The sequence below is a fragment of the Halichoerus grypus genome, chromosome 6 (assembly GCF_964656455.1).
Source record: "Halichoerus grypus chromosome 6, mHalGry1.hap1.1, whole genome shotgun sequence".
Classification (NCBI taxonomy): Eukaryota; Metazoa; Chordata; class Mammalia; order Carnivora; family Phocidae; genus Halichoerus; species Halichoerus grypus.
In genome coordinates, this window is record NC_135717.1 from 124431610 (window position 1) to 124452743 (window position 21134).

General features: G+C 38.2%; 1 protein-coding gene across 4 annotated transcripts in view; it reads left to right on the top strand.

Annotated features, from left to right (window-relative positions):
- Positions 1-7892: 7892 nt before the first annotated feature.
- Positions 7893-21134, top strand: part of SLC16A7 (solute carrier family 16 member 7) — a 179148-nt gene continuing 165906 nt past the window's right edge. For 3 of the 4 annotated variants that reach the window (XR_013449244.1, XM_078076195.1, XM_036073846.2), the window contains exon 1: positions 7893-8080. The gene's annotated coding sequence lies outside the window, so the exon portion shown is untranslated. Of the gene's footprint in view, positions 8081-8733; positions 8899-21134 lie in introns of those variants that run through there. The other variant, XM_078076197.1, reaches the window with a different exon arrangement.

Genomic DNA, 21134 nt, shown 5'->3' on the forward strand with positions numbered 1-21134 from the left:
AGATCCATACCTAGGAAAAGAGATAAATTCTTCAGAATAGTTATGAGGAAGAATTTTATTCTCAAGTTATAATTTGGTTGAAAGACAGAGGGAAAGAATATCATTTTATGTACTACTCTACAAGTGGGTCTGCAGCTCCTATATAATAAATGATTTTTCTTATAGTTACCCAAATGTATATGTGTAATCTTTTTTTTAATTTTTTAAAATATTTTATTTATTTATTTGACAGAGAGAGAGATAGTGAGAGCAGGAACACAAGCAGGGGGAGTGGGAGAGGGAGAAGCAGGCTTCCCGCCGAGCAGGGAGCCCGATGTGGGGCTCGATCCCAGGACCCTGGGATCATGACCTGAGTCGAAGGCAGACACTTAACGACTGAGCCACCCAGGCGCCCCATATATGTGTAATCTTAACTAAACAGAAACTTATTTTAAAGTATGAAGCCAAGAAGTGATTAATTTTTCTTTATAAAACTATTTCTGGATTTTGCAATCGTCTGATTTGTTCTTTAAAAAATTATTAAGGAGATAAATATCAAATCTTAATTAATTTTACATTGTCTTTGATTGTTTTCATAATTCAAATTATGTCAAATCAGTTTATTTTACTTAGTTATTTTATTTCTGAGGGATTATTTCCTAAATATGTACATATTTTACATAAGGGAATACCACCTTTCATTTTGTTAAGCTTTATAACTTAGAAAGCAATTCCATTTACATTGTCTGTTTGACCCTTCTTAATAACCAAATCAAATTTTTACTACTTATGAAGAAAGTAAAGTTTAAACAGATTTGTGTCTTTGACAAATTAGTGCATTAATGAAGTGCCCAAGTAGGCCGACATCCAGTTACTCAAATGCTGAGTATCTGAAATACTCATTTCAGACATTGTATTGCTTTTTTTAAAGTTTTTATTGTATGTATTAAAAATCAAACTTGATATGATAACATATGTCCACAGAAATACTTGTGTTTAAATATTTATAGAAGCAAATAATAAAATTCATTCAAATATCCACCAACATGTGAACTGATAAAGAATTTGTGGCATTTCCACACAATAGAACACTACTCAGCAATGAAAAGAACAGACTACTAAAGCATACACATAACTAAATGGATGAATTAAAGATAAATATGCAGAATGAAAGAAGTCAGTTACAAAAGCATACAGATTAAATTATTACATTTACATAACATTTAGAATAGGCAAAACCAGCTAGTCTATGATGATAAAAACCAGATCAATGATTGCCTGGGTTGCACAGCAGATTGACTAAAAATAGCAAGAGGGAACTTTCTGGGATAGCGGAAGTTCTCTAAATCTTGATGGGAGTAGTAGTTAAGATTCATCTAACTATACACTTAAGATGCAAGCATTTTAAGGTATGTAAGTTATGCTTCAATACAAGTGTATTTAACATGAAATAAACCTGGTATATTGACAAAGAAATCCACAATTTCTGTTTTGGTCTTTGACATCATGAAAAAAAAGCTCATTCTCCTCCATAAAGGCTACTGAGGAAGAACTCTCTATGTCTTTTTTGAAACATATTTCTGGGTCTGTAGATAACTCTTCAACTCAATGACTAGGGTGGTCTATTCCAGTTTAGATAAAAAAAAAAAACCTGCAAAGAATATCATTCAAAAAACCTAATATCCCAATATTTATACTCTGGTGTGTATCTATGAACAAACATAATTATGCGGTGGAGGTAATCACAGCATTAGGATCAGAATCAGTCTGAAAATTAAATAAATAGTGTATAGGCTTCTTGAGAGAAGCACTACTTAAAACTAAAAAGTTTATCCTAGTGCCTGGCAGATTGCTTAACAAATATGCCGAATAAATGAAGATAAATATTTCAAAGTCATTATTGGATTTCTTGACTCTGGACCTGTGTTGAGAAATGAAATTTTGGTGGACCAAGATAAAAAAAATACAAGATCAATAAACCTCAGGCGACAACTTACATTGCTAGGCTCCAGCTCAAATCATAGAGCTAAAGGCAGAATCACATTTTGTGGATTTGAAACTGATACCACATTTCGTGTAACTGACCTCATACAGATAATGTCTTGGGAAAAAAATTTGTAACAAGTGATTGTTCAAGATCACTATCAACATAATCCCAGGAAAATTAGCCAACATTAAGAAATCAATTACCATTACATAGCAAAATGGCACAAAACAAATATGCAGTTTGGGTCAATTCCTGGCAGAGAGAAAGCAGAAAAAGAGCTTCTGAATGAAAAACGAAATGGCAATATGGCCTGAACTTCAGCCAAGAAATAAAGTAAGGGCAGTTGAAAATTTAGCTTACTGAGAGGCAGGTAGCTGAGAGTATTTTAGCATGAAACTCTCTTGTGACCTGGGAGGCATTATGTAAATGCAAACAGTGACTCAATCTTCAAGGACATTCCAGGCACAGGGCAAGTTACACAATGTTACAAGTTAAGCAGGTAACCTTATTGTTGCATTTTATAAAACGTATCCTGATCAATACTGCTGTCCAAAATATAAGGAAATACCTATTTTTTGGTTAGTTAGGAAAAAAACTCTACCATACATAAATATTTTCATTTGTTAAAATTATGCAAAATTCTGTGGATCTTTGCACCCTTGAAGTGCTTGAAAGTACCATAGAGGTTTAGAAAGTGAAGCTAAGATTAAGTGACCCACCCAAGACTATATGCACAAGAAAAGGCACTGAAACCTAGGTTCCTTGGTACCATATTCAGTCCTCATTGATTTATTTCATAAAATTCATTAAGTATTAAATAATTATAAGCCACTATTTACAAGAACCCTGCCAGAAAGGTTTACAGTTTATAATGAAAACTTTTATATACTTCAGAATAATTAAAATATTCGGGGGCGCCTAGCTGGCTCAGTTGGTAGAGCATGCAACTCTTGATCTCCAGGTTGTAATTTCAAGCCCCATGTTGGGTGTAGAGATTACTTAAAAATAAAATCTTAAAAGACACTTACAATTAGAATCCCTTCAGCTCACTTTACAGATAGCATTAAATAAAATGTAAAGTTAGAAAAATATCAATGGACAGGAGTTTAAATGCAGAATCCATCAAGAGATTTTTAGAGCTCCAAAGGTCATTTATTTTGACAAAAGACCTCTCTGGGCTATTGTATAGTTATGGAAAGTCACATCATACAGCAATGTCCAACACAATGTTTTCTTTCTCTCTTTTTAAAAAAGATTTTGTTTATTTATGAGAGAGAGCGCGCACAAGCAGGGGGAGTGGCAGAGGGAGAGGGAGAAGCAGGCTCCCCGCTGAGCAGGGAGCCCTATGTGGGGCTCATCCCAGGATTCTGGGATCATGACCTGAGTCGAAGGCAGATGCTTAACCGACTGAGCCACCTAGGAGTCCCTCTCTTTTTTTATTCTTTGTAAAAGGAGATGAGATTTGCATCCTCCACAATTCAATGGGAAGCTTCCATAGAAGGTATTTCCAGAGTAGACTATATGGATGTACTCAAGATATAAATCTACAAGCAGTGGACAGAGGTCTTTCATATTTTGTACATTCTATGAAACCAGGTCAGAGCAATCATATTCACAGCTGCTAGTCGCCTACAATCTCAGTCACTGTATGCCGCCACTGGATGGCAGGTACATGCTTCTTTTCACTCAGGCTATGGGGAAATATTTGGACATTTGGCCTTTTGCTCTTAGTTAAAATCAATCTATTGTGTGTAGTTTACACACACACACACAGAGTCTACTTTGGTCTCACAAAGTCTTGCCATGGAAAAAAGCTGTTAAATATCAATTTTCGGTTGTGAAATATCTATTTTTAGCCTTGACTTAAGAACATATTAAAGCATTCTCTTAATCTCAACGTTTCATTGGGTCTTTATTCCATTATGATTTATAGTCTTCTTAAGTAACATCGTGTATTGGTCAGAATAAGCTAGGCTAGGTCCTCATAACAAATAATGCCCAAAATATCAGTGGCTTAACACAGTAATGGTTTGTTGCTCACACAAAGTCCAGTGTAAGATAAGCAGTCCGTCTTTATCTTTTAATGACTCTGTTTTATAGCTATTCTATCTAAAACATGAGAGTGAGAAAGGCAAAAATGGAGGAAGCACACTGGCTCTTAACTCCCTTTGCCCAGAAATGATAATATGTCACTTTCATTCATACTCTGTTAGAACTAGTCACATGATTCCAATATAACTGTCAGAGAAGTTGGGAAATGTAATATCATGCAGATCATGGATATTGTGAGCACCAACAACCTCTACCATATATCTGTTCCTTAAAGTCACACTATCGTTTCTTTCCTCCAATTGGCAAACATTATTATCTTCTGTCTGCAAGAATTTGTGCCAGATACTGGAAGACTGCAGAGATGAATAAAATGTCATCTCTGTCCTCCAACAACCTAATAGATGGGGAGACAGAAAAAAAATTATAATATAGCCATAACATAAAGCAGAAAGAAAATGCTCCAGATAGAGGCACACACAATGTTCTATGAAAAAGAACACAGGGGAAGATGGAATTAATTCTTATTGAAGGAATCCTTGAAATGCTGGAGAGGTGATGACACATTTGCTGGACCTGAAGGAAAAACAAGGCTCAGACAAGTTTGACATGGACAAAAGAAAATGGGGGAATGCAAAAAGTCAGCAAAATGTGAGAAGATATGGCATGGCTGAGGAATGAAGAATCTGAGGGTTCATAGCTGAGGGTAGAGAACCTCATAGCTGAGGATAGAGGCTGTAGGTAGACAGTGCAAGACATTTGAGCTTTATTAGTTTATAGGCCATTTATGTATTTACTAGTTTACTTATTTGTGGAAATGGGCTGCTAGAATATTGAGTATATTGCTATTCTTTGTTTCTTCCACTGCTATTCTTTGTTATTTCATTTTATGAATAGAAATCCAGGCAAAAGGGTGCCTGGGTGGCTCAGTTAGTTAAGCGACTGCCTTCGGCTCAGGTCATGATCCTGGAGTCCCGGGATCGAGTCCCGCATTGGGCTCCCTGCTCTGCAGGGAGTCTGCTCCTCCCTCTGACCCTCCCCCCTCTCATGTGCTCTCTCTCTCATTCTCTCTCTCTCAAATAAATAAATAAAATCTTAAAAAAAAAAAAAAAGTTAAAAAAAAAAAAAAGAAATCCAGGCAAAAAATTTTACCAAAAGCATTTCAAGTTCTGATCATATGGATTGTCTTTTCCCTTAATTGTATTCTTTTCTCAACTTCTGAATAATATTAACACTATGTCATGGGATAAATTGACTAGATTTTTTCCCATCTAATTCTCCTTTCAGATTCCTTTCTAATCCAACCAAATATCTACATAGCATGCCTAGCCATAGCAATAAGGCAACTTAAAGATGAATCCCCAAATACTAACACTGGGGCAGTAGGTAAATTGGATCCAGAGTTTTAATTGTTGGAAAAACAAGACTTAAAAAAAAACAACAAAAAAAAATTTGCTACAGTTATGATTCATGCTATGGGTAGTGATTTTAGGAATTTGACAATGAGTTAAATAAACAAGAACGTTGGGCTGTAAAAACAAACAAGCAAACAAACAAAAACAGAAAAAAAAGAAAAAAATCAAAAAGAAGGAAAATGGAGAATGGGGTCAAAATTCAGGGAATATATGGTCTTTCTTCTTTCTCTTCTTTGAAAGGAAATGAGTGATGAATGAATAGGAAAAATGTCAATAGCAAACATTCAAGAACATGACCTAGAGATGTGTGACCTAGTGTTGTTTCTTTTCAAAATTTAACATTATTTTTCGTAATGAAACCGAAATGTTTATAGTCACTGCTGGACATCCTATCACTAACAAATGCCTATTATATTTTATATAAATGTCACTTTACACATTTTTAGTTCAAAAAAGCTAGTTCTTTCTGCAATTTTCTGCCTTCCTTAGTTCCTTAGTTTCCAACATCCCTTCCTCTGTAAAATTGTCTTCCAAACTCCTTGAAATTACTAATAATAGGCAACATTTATTCCCTTGTATTATCTACCATCTACTATACATATATCATCTCACCTAAATCTTATGACAGCAATAACAAGTTGATATTGTTTCTATTTTATAGCTGCAGAAACTAAGATTCAAGTTTTGTACAAGCCTACAAACTAGCTGTGGCAGAAGCAAGACAATGTGAATTTAGCTAAATGACTTTAACTTGTGAAGGGGGCAGAAAATGGCACCCTCAAATATGCCACTTTGGCATATTGATTATTTTGAATTAAAGTTACATGGGAAACAGCCAGTGCAAGAAGGACACTCTGACCCTCCTTTGTCCCCCTGAAAACAGGAAGTAAATCTCCCATGTGAAGTTACCCTCCCAGTACCAGGAGGTAGAAAGACATCCCTATCACCAGAGATAGAGAATTCAGGGCCTAGAGGGAGGTATAAATAAACCTTGTCTGCTTTGGTCACTTCTTTGTGTCTCATATATTTATGGGCTCCTAGACATATGAATTTGTTTTTCTCCTGTTAATCTGCCTTGTGTCAGTTTACTTATTAGGCCAAGCAAAGAACATAGAAGGTAAGAGGGAAAAAGTTTTCCTCCCCATACTTGTCTATTTCCAAATTTGTAAAATGTGAAAAATCACAGTATTCATCGAATAGGGTTATTTTATTAATAGAAATAACCCATAAAAGTGCTTCGGGCAGTGCCTGACAATGATAAACACTTAGTAAATAAGTGTAATTATTATTATTATTACAGTTACTGTTATTACCATTTTGATTCCTGTCCCTGTAGCTTCAAAGCTTCAATTATTTCAACTAAGTTTTCTTGGCTTCTTATAAATGATTTCAGTTCTAGAATAAATAAGAAAAGCTTCCAGGAAGTTATATTAATATCTAAGGTGAACATAACTTTGTATCTTTTCCACTTTTCAGGAGCAGAGATGTGTGTGTATTGTAGGTGAGGGTCTGTTAAATTGGCAGAAAAACGCCAATACCAATTCTCAAATTCAAGCCCACATTTCTTCTTGTTCCTTTTCTTCTAAGAAGTAGTTCAACTGTAAAGACATTTAAGGAACCCAATCTTTGGTGTTACTAAATATTCACTTCCAGCCCTTCCTCTTTCCAGCTTCCTCAAGAAACATGTTTTAGACAGTGGAGAAAAAAATAAAAAAATAAAGGCAGAAGAAACCAAACCAATGGTTGTGGAATTACCATTATCCCTAGCACTATTCATTGACAAATACTAACTCCTACTTTGAAGAATTAAATAATTTGAGAAACTAAAAATGGAAGGAATTATTTACAAGTGACTTTCCTTCATTTCTTTCCTGTTTTTAAGTTCTTCTTGTACTATTTTCTGTACTCCTTGTCCCACGGTGTAAATTTTATTTTTCCCTTATAGTGTTTTGGTTGGTGAGCCTAATCTCCAACACTGCATGCTTTCGCTACAAAAAAAGACCTCAATGGAAAAACAGCCCAACACTTTCCTGCCACACTCACAATGAGAATCTTCAAATCTCCCTGCATTGTGCAGGCTCCTCTCCCATGCATGCTTTCCCTCTCATATAGATTGCACAACTCCCAGAGGGTATCTAAACAGAGCTCCTGCACACCTGGCTTAGGTTCGCCGCCAAAGTGCTTCCGTAAAACGTGTCATGACCGATCCCGAACAACAGTTCTGCCTATCCGATTCTTGACTTTCTTCCTTGGCCCAAACTAAACTCTGTGTGCCCCGAGCCCCAGAGAGTGTCTACAGCGGTGACAGTCGCTGGGAGCATGCTCAGTCGGCCCTGAGTCACAGGGCGGGGTTCGCCCCCACCCGCGGCCCGCCGGCTCGCGGAAAGCCCAGAGCGCTCGCCCCCGCCCTCCTCCTCCACTCCCCCCACCCAGCGGCGCGCGCTCCCAGGCACCCACTAGGGCGCTCAGCAGCCGCGCCTCCCCACCACCCTCCTCCCCCTCCTCCCCCGGCAGCGGCGGGCGAGGACAAGTCTAGGGACATAAATAAATAAATAATTCCATTCACCCGGTGACAGCGAGGCGAACCGGCTGCGGCGGGGGGGCGGAACGGATTGCTGCAGCGCCTACCCCGTGCCAGACACCGGGTAAAGTAAGTACACCCCGGGAGGAAGGGGGGGAGGCGGCGGCGCCGGCCGAGAGGAAGGCGAGCGTGTCTCTGCCAAACCAGCTGCCAGCGGAGCCGCACGCGTGTGTAAAAATAATGGCTAGCCGGTGACAAACGCGCCGACGCAGAGCTGGCCAGCGAGCCCTTTTATAGACAAAAACCCCCAAAGCGGCCGCAGCAGTAGAGCTCGCGTCAGTGAGACGCGCGGACAGCTGCGCGGGAGCTGAGGGGGCCGCAGCCGGCGCGGGCTCGGGCGCGCGCGCGTCGGGGAGGTGGGCCCGAGGGGGTCTCGGGCGGGGAGCGCCCGCGCGCCCGCGTGCTTTTGGCTGGGAGGTGCCGACGGTCTGGGCGATAGCGCGGAGACTCTGCCCACGCGGAGCTCCCCCTCTCCTTGGCCCACGAGTCTCTCGGGGCTGGTTCCCAACAGGCGTATCCCTGGTGCGCTTGTCGCCAGCATCCCGTCCCAGGCCCGCGAGCACCCTGGGGCGGCCTCGTTGCCGCAGCGATTGCGGACGAGTGGTGGTGAAAGTGTGTGTAGGCAGGGTCTTTTCTTGTAGCAGACGATCGGGGCTCGGAGAGGCTGGGAGGAGGGGACAAAAGAGGAGGAGGTGTCGTCTTCCTAATTTTTTGGTCCCCAGGTTGCATAGTGGGGCGGAGGCGGATGGAAAGATGTGTGCGGGAGAGGCCTGCGTTCGGGCAGAAGGGAGCTTGACTGGACGGGGGCCGAGGAGGGCCTGCGCCTCCCTGTATTACGCCGGTTTTCTGGGCCGCTGCGCCACGCTGGGGTCTCCAGGCCTGGCCAGGTATTGCGGGAGGCTAGAGACGCGGCTCCGGTGCGAACTGCCTCCTCTCGGAGGGTGCTGCCAAGTTGCTGCCCTCTGCAGCCCCTTTTCTTCCTTACTTCCGCGAAAAGGATTGCAGACTGCCTTGGCAAGGGCGGTCATGACCAAGGCCACTTTCCTGGTAGGGCTGGCGAGGGGATTTTGTGGTTTACTACAGGGATATTAAAATACACACACACACACACACACACACACTTTGTGGTTTACTCCAGGGATATTAAAATACACACACACACACACACATACACTTTGTGGTTTACTCAAGGGATATTAAAATACACACACACACAGGAAATGATGAGCGGTTTCTCTACAAGTGACTCTATCATCCCTTCCTGGAGGAGTAGTACTCAGTGGGTTGGGTTGACTGAGGGCTGGCTGGTGTTTGTAGGAAAACTAATATTTCATGTCCTCCTCCCTTTCCTGGTCCAAAAAAGAGACACAGTAAAGAATTAAAATAGTGAGCCATTATGAGGGTGAGGGGAAAAAGACTGGGCAGGAGGAAACAGTGGGCGCTAGATGCCCTTTCCTGGCACCGCGTGCTTTATGGCTAAACACAAGCTGAGAGCTCAAGAGGGCTGCAAACTTTTAAAAGTTGCATTAAGTCAGTGTCATTGGAACCACAAGTACTAAGTGTGCATTTCTGGGGAGTGTGGCTAAGAAATCAAAGCTGGGTGGTGGCTACAGAGAGTAGATGAGGGTTGAACAAGGTGACCCTTATTTAGCCCTGGTGAAGCAATCTTAGCTCCACTTTCTGCTTCTGAACACATTGCATTTAAAGCAATCTAAGCGAACGGGCAACTGAATGATTCAGTGAAAGGGAAGGATTACTACCTTAAGCAACTCAACGTGTTGTGTAACAACTCATAAAGTCAGAAACTTTTTTTGCAAAACTCACATCAGCAGTTTGCAATTACATACTGCTTTCCGCCCCCAGGGAGTGTTTTAATAATGGTAAGTGATCTGAAATTTTAACACCCGTTTCCTAGTGTCCCAAGTTCTTGAATCCTCCTATAAATGCTCAGTTTATTTCTGGATATGTATTTACCCTTTCGTAATACCTGGCTTATATTCTCAGCCTTGAGCCCTCCTGAAGGAAGAAGGGCAGAGTGACCTATAGAAATATCCCTTATCCACAGTCATATTCCTGAATCATGAATCTGGAATAAAAGGAAGTCTCCTGCATTTACTTTTACTTCTATATTCATTCACTAAACGTTTTTTGTTGTTGTTATTATTTGGTTTTTGGTTTTTTTTTGAGACATTCACATGGAAAAAAGTAATTAACTTCAGAGTTAGACATAGACTTCAAGGTCAGTTTTGTACTTTCTTAAGGTTGAGTAATTATTTAACAATCTCCTCCTCAGTTTTTCTTATCTCTAAAATGTGGCTGGTGGTATCTACCTGAAGGGCTATTATGAGGAGTAACGTGTATGGAAAACACCTAAAACATAGACTAGCTATTTTTGAACCCCTGGAATCATTCCAGACACTGCACTGTGGTTACCAAGATGGATGAGGGTAGAATTCTGCTCTCAAAAAATTCACATCTGGTTATCCAGGTTAATCTTCCTCCTGTACTATTAGCGCTTTGTTGTTGTTGTTAGATATAAGTTTTTTAATTTTTTTAAATTTTTTAAGTTTTTATTTAATTCCAGTTAGTTAACATTCATTGTAATATTAGTTTCAGGTGTACAACATAGTGATTTGACACTTCTATACAACACCTGGTGCTCATCACAATATCCTATTAGCTTTCAATTTCCTTCTCAGTATAAGAGACATATATCCTAAATAACTTGAAAGGGATTTAGCAGTTGTAAGAAATGTTTTTAAGAACTGCTAAAAGGCAGTTTGAGAAGGGCACCTCACCTCAGAAATGGGTGTATTCAGCCCCATCCTTTGCCTAATGGGTGACGCTGTATAGACAGGAAATGGAGGATTTTCTTCTTGCTATGAGAGAAAGACACTCTTTCCCTGGAAATTATCTTTTCCAATAATCGATTTCCATTTTTTTTTTTGGAAGAAGAGACTGAGCTGCAATTTATTTTACACTTTGGGCAGACTACAATCCACCTACTCTGAAAAGCCCGAGTATAGTACTGTAACAACATTTCTGTAATGGTTACTAAGTTCTAGGCACTGTGCCACTACTCTCTATGTCTATCAATATCTACATTTGCAGAAGAGGAATTTAGGCACCAAGAGGTAACATGCTCAGATTGCACAGCTAGAGGCCCAGGTCTCTGGGGCAAAGGAGGGAAGAGGGTAAAAGCAGGGCCTCTGCAGTCTCTTCTGTCTGGGTTTTGATCTTGGCTCTGCCATTTACAAGCTAGGACAAATTGCTAAACCTCTCGAAATCTTGGTTTCTTCATGTGTGAAAACGTCTCAAAAACTGTTTCTTCATTTCTTCATGTACAAAAAGAGGATAATATTCAATTTCATATATTGGGAGTAAAGCTTGAATGAGATAATACCTCTGAAATGCTTAGCACCGTGCCAAGCACATGCATAATGGCAGCCAGTGGTACATATTAATTATGTGGCCTTGAGGCTGTGAGGTTGTTAAAGGATCTCTGGCTTATTCTTCTTAACAGATATTTGAGAACCCTTGTAAAAGCCGTGTTTCCCATTAGATGGCCTAACGGTGTTGGATTGCATCGTAAACCGTTACATGGACCCTCATTGTCTGAGAGGTCATTTTGGTGTGTCACATCCTTTCTCAAAATTGGATCAAAGTGATTAGGAAATGTGTTGAGAAACAACTGTACACCAAGTCTCAGTGAGAAACAGAACTTAAAAAATTTTTTAAAGAGAAATCTTTGTTTTCTCAGCTGATCCCTTAAATGATGAACCTAGGGGCCTAGTCTGCCTACTTGGGAGATCCAATAGTTTACAATCATAATGTGAGAGAATAGCCTAATATGGACCATTGTCTAGAGAAAAAAAATTTACCCCATATAAATGGCCGTTAGTAAACAAGAAGGGGGTATGTGCATTTATGTCTAAACTGTAATAATCAAGAGCACTGGGGAAAAATTAACCACAAGTTAAACAAATTGAACTTGACTGTAATAAAACTAGTCCAGCTAGCACTGGATTAATTGGTGCTTGGGTACATCAGAGATGTTTTCAACATATTCATAAATATTAGTGTTAACAAGTGATGCCAATATTTTTGAAAACACTTTCCTGTCCTACTATGAAAACCTCTTGCAAATGTTTTCATTAATATTCATTTAAATCCCAAATGAGTGCATGAAAATCTTACAGGGCATTTGAGTGACAGCTACGTAATGGTGGTATAAAGATGCTTTTGTTAAAAGTTTTGTGCAATTAGGATAGCCCTATAAAAATTGACTTATGTGGTTCAATTATCTGAACTGGGAATTAATTTTTGATAATATTTGGCATTAAAACAGCAATTTTTCAATTAAAAATATTTAGTACAAGTGGTGAACACAAGAGGAATATTTGTTTAGAAAAATAAAGATCTGCATAAAATGTTGGTATTTTTTAGAAAGCTTTTTATGTCAAACATTGGCTGTTTCCTCACCTAATAACATAATAAATGTATTCTTATTAATCATCTATACCCCTAAACAGATTCTGATTAGAGCTAATACACAGACAAATTATAATTTGTAAGAAGAAGCTGCCCTGCTAAGTAATTTACTTGAAGACCATTTCTTTTGGAACTAGATTAGATATGAATAAACAGCAAAGCTAAAAGGCATGAATTTACTTAACAGTTTCTAAGGGATGAACTGTATTAATGATATTTGCCTTACTTTAAGTCTGATTCTCCAAAATGTAAGAATCCAATGTTCTATCAGTTCTTCTCAACTATGCCAAAGGTGTATTAAGTGATAAACAGCATCACGTGACAGTGTTTCTCAACAGGTGTGTTGGCATTTTGGCAGGACCCCTCTTCTTTGTGTGGGAATGCCTCTTTCATTGCAGGACATTTAGTGTCTATGACCCCTGTCCTCTATATGCTGATAGCTTCCCCTCGGCCATGATAATTACCAAAAACGCCCCTGATGTTTAAATATATCTCTTGGAAGAATGGTACTAGATGCGGTTGAAAATTATTGGGCAATAGGATCAAATTGAGAATGTTTAAGGAAATTATCCTTGAGATCAGAGTGTCTTCTTTTTTTTCTTCAAAAGATAATCTCATGTGAAAATACCTTGATTTGAGGGAATAAGTTCTTTCTTGTAAGATATATTAAGTATAATCATGTAATAATCATGTTATCCTAGGTTCCAAGCTTGCATTTGTTTTAACCTGTCATCAGCCTTTGGCAATATTGGCACCTGTTTCTTCTTAAACTTTTGGCTTCCAGGTACTCCTTGTTTTCCTCTTACTTCTCTGACTGCTTATTTGCAGCTCCTTCTTTCACCTCCTGCTCAGTTTTTCTTTTGTGTATATTCTGTTGAATGACAGAGCTCATCCATTTTCCTTGGTGGGAATAACTCCCACATCATTATCTTCAGCCTTGACCTTCACATAAGCTTCAGGCCGACCTTTCCAAGTGCCTGCTGGACAGCTCCCCTTTCCTGTGCCACTGACACCTTCAACAACATCCTCTGAACTCTGTTTTCCTTCTTTGCTTTGCTCTTACTGCTGTTACTGGTATTAGCATCCTAGTCTAGAAGATTTGAGACCTCCTCCTGGTCTTGCATCTCCAAGTCAGTTGCTGAGATCTGACAATTGTACAACCAAAATCTTTCAAACTTTGCTCTTTTCTGATGTTGCCTGACACAGAATTTGGGCACTTTTGACATACTACCTAGAATCATGTCAGTCTCTTAGTGGCTCTTCTCACCTCTAGCCTCTCACTATACCACTTAATTCTGTACCTGCCACCAGATAGTCTTACTGAAGTACACCTCCCTCTCTGATATGTTCCTAACACTTTGGTGACTCCCATTCCTGGGTCTAATGACTAGCATTTCAGTCCCTGTAATTGCAAAAAACTTTTCCAGGCTCATCTCTCACCATCATCATACTTGAGTCCAATTGAACTGTCCCCTCTGTCTCATTCATCTGCATTCTATTTCCTGCCACCATACCTTTGGCCATGTTGTCCTTTCATCTTAAAATGCTCTAACTTTCTGCTCTTTCCATTTCTAGCTTTAACCTCACCTTCATAACTGAACTTAAGTACCATGTTCAAATTTCCTTTGAAGGTTCTAGATAAGTAGAAGAAACTTTTTAAAAATTTTAGTAAAGTTGCATTTGTAATCTGTCTTATTTGTTTTAAACATTTTATTATTGTTGCATTTGTATAAGTCCTTAGTTTCTCTATGTAATACAGATCTCTGGAGGCCAGGTATAATTATCTGTATTAATATATCTTTTAACAATTTAGTGGAATACAGAGGTGCAAGGAATTTAGAGCACATCTGTTTCCTTCCATTTTTATGTACTGTTTCTTTAGCATCTTTAATAAACCACCATCTATTGTTTATTTTAAGTATATAGACTGAGGCAGTCTATTCTTTTTAAGGCATTTCCAATTGTGACAAAGTTCTTGCTTCTACCTGAGTCCTTACTCAGCTTTCTGAGGCCACACAAAATAAATCCCTTTTCATTTTTATTGACAGCCTGTACATATTTGGTGACAGTTTACATGTCTTATATTTTCTCTATCAACTTAACATATTCAGGCTTTCTACCTATTGTTTTGTAACCTGGATAGGGCCACTGTGTTTTTGGAGGCATTCAGGTTTAGAAAAGTCTAGATAAGAAATTGGTGAGTAGTTACCTCAAATCAACCTTGGAAACCAGCTTAAGCTGTGCTTATGATTTTCAGAGGCATAAGCAAGAACTGACCCAGGCCAAGTTGGTCTTGCTAAATAAGCTAAATTAAGCTTTGTTTGTATGACTAAACTGGTTTTGTCTGTTCAGGAATTTTCAAAGCTGGTCTCTGATGTTTTTGATTTTAATAATACTATTTAAGCACCTCCTGTGTGTCTGATTTTTTATATATATTTCTAATTCTCATTATTACCATGTAAGATAGATTATATTCATTTACAGATAGAGAGACTAAAGACTCAGCAAGATAAGGATGCCCATTAGGGAACCCCAAGAGTCAGCGTCTCAGTAGATGTTTTAATGCAGCTAAGATGTTAATGGTAACTAAATCTTGCTCGCGTATCTTAAATCATTTCAAATAAGTAAATAATTAGCATTTCTATATAAAGTACTCTACATAGAGGGCTGAAACTATGTGTAAGATATCCTTCCTGACACCCTGAGGAGACTGTAATTTCAGAGACATTCTCAGTATGTGTACCAGTTATAGGTACAATCCAGAGTAGAATTGTCAAAATAAACGGTAGACAGCAGCAATAGTCTGCAACAGAGGTTGACAAACTGTAGCCCTTGGGCCATATCTAGCCTGCTGCCTGTTTTTGTAAATGAAGTTTTCCTGGAATACAGCTACACCCATTTGTTTTTACATTCTCAGTGGCCAATTAATTTCCTGCTGCTGGATAGAGTTGAATAGTTGTAACTAAGCCTATAAAACCTAAAATATTTAATATCTATCACTTTAAGGAAAATATATTTTTTGATCCCTGCTCTAGGATTTTAGAAGAGGGTGACTTTACTAAGTAATGGAGGAATCAAAAAAAACTTTAATGAAAGAAGTAGAAATGTTTTAGAGCTGAGAAGATAGTCTTTAAGTGAAATGAGGAGATGGTAAGTTTAAGTGTCACAAAACTCAAAAGCAAAAGCAAACACATGGATAAATACAAAAATCTGCTAAATAAGGATCATAGCATTGTATATAATTCCTATAATATTATAACCATTTGTCTGTGAGTATACCTTTTGTAAGTATTCATCTAGAACAATGATTCTTAAACTTGATGAGACCTTTGAACCACTTGGTGGATTATTTATTTATTTATTTATTTATTAAGATTTTATCCATTTATTTGAGAGACAGAGCCAGAGTGGGGGGAAGAGTGGAGGGGGAGGAGTAGAACAGAGAGAAAGGGAGAGGGACAAGCAGACTCTTCACTGAGCAGGGAGCCCAACTGTGACCCTCTATCCTAGGACCCCTAGATCATGACCTGATCTGAAACCAAGAGTCAGGTGCTTAACTGACTGAGCCACCAGGTGCCCCCAATTGGTGAATTACTTAAAGATAAGATTTTTGTTTTACTTAATAATCTGTGACACTGAAGTATAGTCCATGTGGAAAAATCACTGATCCAGAATATTACTCACCTGATAAAATTGATTATTTCCTGTAGAGGACAGAGAAATTTTTTCTCACAAGTTATCTCAATATTCAAAAAGTACATGCATGCTAGACATGTGTTAGTTATTTTTACTAATCACTAGTTATAGTAAAAAAAAGTACTAGATATTGAGAATACAACTAAGTGCCTGCACTGTGTCAAGAGCATTTCATACCCTATCTCATTAAAAACTTACAATAGCCCAATGAGGTAGATGTGGTTGTTCCCATTCTACAGAAGAGAATACTAAGGATCAGATAGAACAGGTAATTGGCTTAAGACTGTAATACTAGTAAACAGATCACCATTATTCAATATAATCAAGAAATTGACTTTTTTAAAAGGAAATTTTTGGAGCTGGGACATAGATAGGAATGGACTTCAATAAATTAAAAAAAGTGAATTTGCCAATTTGTTCTATCGTGTGACTGAATTCTGTTAAAAGCATTGTACCATATTTTTGTAAAAGCTGAGTCTGCTTTCACTACAAATGCATCTGCAAATTTTTATTGAAAATACTGATGTTTTATTGACCCAGAACTTTCTATATCCTCTTTATTTCTTTTGTTTCTGTTACTTTCTGTTTACAATCCTTTCTCTCTTTTCCTTCTTAATGTTTAGTTGGTTATAATGTCTTTTTTTTTTTCCTCCTTTTTCTGTAGTAACCCTTCCTAATACTCATCTAAGTCCCACTTGCTTATTCCACGGTGTCTTCAGTGTAGCAATAAAGTGCTTCAATGTATTTTCCTAAAGCAATGGCCTCTTTGAAAGGAAAAACAAAGAATCAATGCAACTTAATACCCGGTTGTTGTTGTTTTTTTTTCCCTGAACTTAGAAAGCAGCAGATACTGCAGCAATATTTGCATATCACTAATGGATATGACAAAATAATAAGTAGATAGGAAAAGGTGAATGATTCAGAAGAAGCTGCAGGGAGTATATGAAAATGTAAATCCATCCCTCATGGGCCACATTAACATCTCTGTGGAGAGTAATCTGGCCACTTGTGCCATGGAAAGAACATTAATTACACACGGTAATGGCCTACTACGGGATTCACAGATACCAGTTCTAAATCTCACTAAAAATTGTTTCCTTTTTTATCATTAAGTTTCTAAGTAATAAATGCTGTTAATTTAAGAAAAAAGCTGCTTCAGTGAGGAGACATGTAAATTTTTATTGTTATTTTATTTTTATCAATAACATAGACTTATTACTCTATCTCAGTAAAATACCTGGGCCCATTATCTACATTTGTTTTCAAATGTTCAATAAGAAGGGGGAAGAGACACTTCTGTAGACATATCACCAATTAAAAATAAAATATTATTTTTTAATTAAATTTTTAAAAGTTTTTTTAAGATTTTTAAAAAGATTTTATTTATTTGACAGACAGAGCAGGAGCACAAGCAGGGGGAGTAGGAGAGGAAGAAGCAGGCTCCCCACTGAGCAGGGAGCCTGATGTGGGGCTCAATCCCAGGACCCTGGGATCATGACCTGAGCTGAGGGCAGACACTTAATCAACTGAGCCACCCAGGCATCCCTTTTTTAAAAGATTTTTATTTATTTATTTGAGAGAGAGCGAGCAAGCGAGAGAGAGAGAGAGAACAAGCTGGGAATGTGGGGGAAGTGGCAGAGGGAGAGGGAGAAGCAGACTCCCCACCCAGTAGGGAGCCTGATGCCCAATGTGGGGCTAGATCCCAGAACCCTGGGATCATGCTCTGATCCAAAGGCAGATGCTTAACCAACTGAGCCACCTAGGTGCCCCCAAAAATACAATCTTATTTTAAATGCTTAGAAACTTAATTATTGTTCGTTGGGATATTTCACTATTTATGATAAAAATTATTAGGCATATTTGGTCTATAACTTTCATTTAAGAGTGAATGCCCCATCCAAATTTTTTAGTCTACAAGCTATTTAAATTATTTCACATTTGATCAGGCCTCGTATTTTACTAGCTTTTCAGATATTGAGTTGTGGTCTATAAAATCTAAATTTAAAAATGTAATTTTTAAATTATTCTCTTGTGTCCTAAGGATTTCCAAAAAGATTTACTCGCTCAGATTTTTGGAATTAGAAAAGGGGAAGGAGAAGGCAAATAGCAGACTCGGTGCTGGTTGTGCGCCAGAGAGAAGGTGTGGGAGCTTTACACGCATTACCTCACATGGTCCTGAAAGTTATTATCTGACAACTTCAACAGCCCTGTAATGTGTACATCATTCTCACTAATTTAGGATGGAGATGAAGCAGGCGGGTTGGATAACAAAGCTCTGTTTTCAAAATCCATATTTGTCCTATTCCATATAGTCTTCCTGGGTAGAGTAGAATCTTCCTGCCCTCACACATTTTCTAGTAAAGGAAAATATAGGGAAGATAAAAGAGAAATATTTAGGATTCTGTCCTTTTAAATTGTGCTAATTAAAAAAAAAAATTTCTAAATATCAAAATCACACATGGAAGTCTTTCTCAAAAAAAAAAACCCAAAAGATAAAAGGATAAGAAAAATGTTGATAAAATTTTATTTTGCCTCTCTTCCACATTGTCTTAGTATGTTTAGGCTGCTGTAACAAATACCACAGACTAGGTAGCTTATAAACAATAGAAATTTATTTCTCACAGTTATGGAAGCTTCAAGTCTGAGATCAGGGTGCCAATGTGGTCGGGTGGGGGCCTTCCTCCTCCAGGTTGCAGACTTCTAGTTGTATCCTCACATGGTGGGAGGGATGCAGGAGCTTTTTGGGGTCTCCTTTACAAGAGCACTAATCCCATTCATGAGGGCTCCACCCTCATGACCTAAGCCCTTCACAAAGGCCCCATATTCTAATATCATCACATTGAGCAGTAGGATGTCAACATCTGAATTTGAGGGGCCACAAACATTCAGACCATAGTACACATCCTTCTTCCAAAAAATGTCAACTCTATGAACTGTGTATGTTGTGACTGAGGTTAGCATCAAGAAATGAGAGACATGGATAACACTATTAAATTAGGACTGTGTTTAAATAACTGAGATTTGAATATTGTTTTATTTTTTTTCTGAGTACTTGATTATGTTTTTTAAATAGGTACATTGATTCTCCAGTTATACGTTAATGGGAAACTATTCACATCTAAAAAAACAAAATCTTACTAATAATTGGCTCATTAAAATCCTGGAACTTCATCATGATTTGAATTCAATGTAAGAGTCCATCTTAAGCCCATTTCAAAGGGATTTAGGAAGACCTTCATTATATGCAATTTAGCTCTTAACCATAGCATCAAAGTTCACATACATTCAGCTATAGTACCTAGAAGATGATGCTATAATGAATAACAGTATAAATAATTAAAAATGTGTTTCTTTCATAGTAAAACAATTTCAAAATACATGATTGAGATACTACATGTTTCAAAATGTGAGGCAGTTGAGTTGAACACTGTCTTTTTTTATCAGAGTTTTATTATGTCTAATGCTCTTTCAGTGTGAGTGGGACTTTTCTTTATAGATGACAAAGGATATAATTTGTGCATTGTATCCCTCCTGACTCCAAAATGATACCCAATTAAGGAGGTATGGGAACATTATCAGGTATTATTAACACTTGCTGGATAGTATTTTACAGGGGAGTGTTGATGGGTAAACTAGGGAATGCTCCATTGTTATTTGAACATTTTTATGGACAGATTAAGAGCATAGACCATTTATTTTCAGACAATCTATAGTATTTAATATGCAGTTTACCGAAATCAAGAGTTTAAAGACAATAATTCAAACAAAGAGAAGTTATGCAAATCAGGTATTTCTCTATGCCTAGGGCTTCTTCCACAAAAGTGGGTTCAGGCTGACCTATTAAGGAGTATTAATTGTGAATCACAAATATGATATCCCCTTATAGTCTGTTGGGGTGAGAAAAGTTTCTATGTGGACTATTTTGGCTCCTGAAAAGGACCATCTTTTGTAATTTATTAATGATTTCAAAAGAAGTTGTTCTGATGTGCTCTCCATGTTACTAAAACGCATCAAAATAATATATGATGATCAAAGTGCCGTGATTCTTTAACTTTATTTCATTAGGGAATCAAACTTTGTTTTAAAAAGTAGATATTCTTTGCCTGTACAGCCATCCCCTTCCTACATTCCTGGGAAGTCTCCAATTCTTAGAAATCTGAAAATAGAAACACACGTAACCACATCATTTCTCAATTTTTCAGTTTAATTTCAGTTTTAAATATGCCAGTGATCACTAATAAAAACGTCCTTTGCTTGACACTGACTTTTACTTTTTTTTCCCTTTATAATCTTTTATATGAGGAATTTCCTGATAGGGTTGAAAACAGGTATATGGAGAGAAGTGTGTGTACCAAGACTGGTAAACATTCAGATGCTGAATTTGCTGTCTCTTTGAAACCACCACACTTGTGTAGTCACACAATTGCTCCAGTAATAATGCCAGCAAAGTTACCATTCTTATCTTTGGTGACTCTTCCTGTTCCTGGAGTGTCATAGATGGTGTTGCCATCGCCCCAGAAATCTGCCTTTGGCCTGTTGCTGAAAGTGTCCTAAGCAACATAAAGATACTTGTATAGCTGACACTTGGACTTTCTGGATTTTACCTTGCTCGTAAGATGTGGATTTATCCTGTGAATTCTACAGTGCCAGAGTCTAAAAAGATGAACCTGTTGGAGCTTGCTTATTGCCTCATCTTGGACCCTGGCCTGCATCCTGCTCCATGACTTGACTCTGTTGGATCTTGGCATTGACTTTGGCCAGGACCTAGGGACTGTTCCCTGAAATGCCCTTCAGTTTTACTGGAAGGGGAAACTACAAATAATAGTCATGGGAACCTAACAGTTGCCAAAAGTGAGACTGAGAAAGAAAAGGCTAATGGACAAGCAACAGCATGATGCCTAGAGAAACTGGCTTTTACCTTTACTACCCTGTGCTT